The sequence below is a fragment of the Cornus florida genome, unplaced genomic scaffold (assembly GCF_030987335.1).
Source record: "Cornus florida cultivar Cherokee Brave unplaced genomic scaffold, ASM3098733v1 CherokeeBrave_3.0.0_Hap2_Chr09, whole genome shotgun sequence".
Lineage (NCBI taxonomy): Eukaryota > Viridiplantae > Streptophyta > Magnoliopsida > Cornales > Cornaceae > Cornus > Cornus florida.
Window position 1 is genome coordinate 40261826 of NW_026775579.1, and position 3317 is coordinate 40265142.

Below are 3317 nucleotides of genomic sequence, written 5' to 3' on the forward strand. Positions count from 1 at the left end.
TATCACAAATCATAATTCTAAAATATTAAAAAGGTTAAATCCCACTAACGTACATTCCCTCAAATTTGTCTGTGTGAGTGGCGACTGGCGACTGTCCAACTTGTTAACAATGCAATCTTATTGTTTTGTCCATGAAATATTTGTCTTTGATCATTTTAGATATTATAATGACAAAACTGACATTCTATCAATTTTCTACTACTAACATTCGCAGATTATGTTTGTGAAAGTAAGTGAAATTATAAAATAAAGAGGGATTAATGTGAGATATTGATAAACCTTAGGGAAGTGAAATTTATCCTATTAAAAAAGGTTTATTAAGGATTCTGGTTGATATCCAATCTAATTTCAATTTACTTTTTATTTTCAATATTTATAGACAATGGAATGGCTTCAGCCAGTGACTGGCAAGTCCATGAAGAATGGGCTGGATTAGTGGACTGATGGCCTGAGTCCAAACACAATGTATCCACAAGGTTATATATAATTAATTAATTAATTAATTAATTCAAATTTATAAAAAATTGCAAACAAATTCTTTGAAAATACAGATAGCCTCCTCTTGCCTTATATTTCTCTCTAAAAATGCCTGTCAAATCTCTCCCACCGCCGAACCTCCATCCCACAACCACAATCAAACATCCTATTTTTCACATACACATATATATATATATACATATATGTAAAACCTATATTCACACACACATATTTTGCACTTAACCCAAAGGCAAAATAGGGTTTTTGAATTTATTTTATATGTAGATGGTCATCACCACCACAACCACAACTCTCGCCAGGAATACTTCGCCGAACAAAAGAGAAGAACAAATAGAGGAGCAACAACTTCCGTCGCAGACTCGCGGTCCACAAAGCCACACAAATCAATCCAAATTCCTTCACAAAATTGCACAAGCCCTAGAGTTCAAAATCAATGTATCATCTGGTGAAGAGAAAGGTCTGGTGGGTCGAGAGCTTCTCTTCTAAATCAATCATAAATCAACCCGAAATTAACGTGTACAAAGGAATCCTGGTCAATCCGAAATCCAGAATCCTAAATCATTTGGTGGGTTGAGAGCTTCTCTCTCCTAAATCAATCCAAAATCGACGTGTTCGGAGGAAACCTAATCTTTCACACTGGTGATGGCACCGTAATCTCGCCAATTAAAAATCAGTGGCAAGTTCTTCGATAAAGCGAGGAGAGAAAAACATAGCCACGTTTTGACGTTTCATCAAATGTTTTTTTTTTTATTTAATTTATTTATTTTTTAAAAGTGACCATTCCTTTAGTTGAAAAATTGAATGAATTAGTGGAAATCACTATTTTCGGAGAATGGTCAGGATTCATTATTCCAACTTTAAAAATAGTTACCAAACTAAAGAATGAAAACAAAAATATTCCATTCTTGCTTCATTTGATTCAATTCATTCATACCAAACATGGCATAAATCTCTCCTCTAAAGTAAATGTTCTCACTTATTGTATATCCCTCTGTTAGATGTCTTTTTCCTTGGATCTTCATCTTGTTGCTAATGATCTTGCCTTTAGGAATCACCCATAAATCTCTATGAATGACCTTGGAGAGCTTAACTTGTGGGAGCTTCCATGAGACGAGAACACTAACACTAACCCTAAAATCTTATAAAGAGAAAAATCTTTTCTTGTCTTCTAAAATTAATACACAAAGGCGTAACCTAAAATATACATGGACCCCATGTATATATAGACAAAATAAAAATAATAATTGAAGACAATATATTTTTCTCAATCTCTAAAACTCACGTGATATCTCAAATCTAATGGGTCTCCAATATCAAGTTGTGTTATAAGTGAGAATTTTTTGGGTTTATTATTTTCTTGGTTATAATGAATTAATAATTGGTCCGGTCCATTATACTATAGACTCAATTTAATTAATTCATAAATCAATTTATACTCCATTTAAAAGAAATTAATTGAACTCCAATTAAATAATAAATAACTTCTAAGTCAATGTTGTATTTTGACCGCTCTATGCATAATTAGTCATCGGATAAATAAAGTCATCAATCTGACTACTAAATTAATATATTTATTTTGATACCTTTGATTATTTTCGTCTTGATCACAATAAAACATTTGTTTGACAAAAATAATATGATAGGGAGCAATTGCATACGACAGCTCTTGTAATATATCTCAACCTAACGCGGATCCAGTTCAAGTCTTAGTTAATAATGAGTCCATCCATAATTACTGATTCTGAACTCTTTATGATTACTATTTATGTTCATGTATTGATGGTCATCACATACATATAAATATCTCTTGTAATCAAGTGGACACTATCAATCCTATAATGAATCGAAATATAATACATTCACCAATTGTATAAAGTATAAATATTTCAGATATGTTAGAAACATATGTCACTTCAATCCAAATAGAAATTCACTATGCCAAGACATATAAATCCCAACATGAGAATTTAATTTCAGTCCAAATATGAGATTAATATAAAAACTTTGATCTCTATGTACAAATTTATATTCACAGTTTTGTTTATCATTAAAAAATAAAAAATAAAAATTATCCTTTTAAAAAATAAATAAACCAAACAGAAATGATACCAACATCCAGCCTTAAAAGGTAACTAGCAAAGAATCATGTCATGTGGACTGTTGTATGGCATGAATGAAATGAAGAGAAAAGTGGGCAAGAAAAAGGAGGAAAAGGTTTATTGGAACAGAGGCCTACCAAAGGTGTCTAAAGTCCAAGTTGGTATTATATAATCAATACTTTGGAAGTGTGGATAGGATTAGGCTTTGGTACGTGTTCCTTTAGGCCCCTGATAAAAACAATGTGCCTCATAAAAGTTGTTTGACTTCAGTTTGCAAAAGGGGATGATGCCTTTCTCTCTCTACAACGGAGCTGCTGCTTTTTTTTTTTTTTTTTTTTTGGTTAAAATGCTGCTTTTATGGTTCTAAGCATGTTTTCTCGTTTATTAGTGTCGATGGGGAGGGTTGTGGGGTCCCCACCCATCCCGCTATCTTTTTCTCTCTCTTGCACAAACATATATACACATTCTAAAATACTACCTCTGTTTCAAAAAATAATAATAATAATAATAATAATCTTATTGTATTCACTGTTTTTCAGGACATCTATTTAGAACAGATAGAATAGTGAATCACAGTTTCTTAAATATGACATATTTTTTGGAACAGAGAAAGTAGTTAGGTAAAGTATAAAGCAAAGAGAAAGAAACTACAAATACAAATAAATTGAGTGGTATACAACAAATAATGAATCTCAATTGATTGATTCTAATGTTGAAATT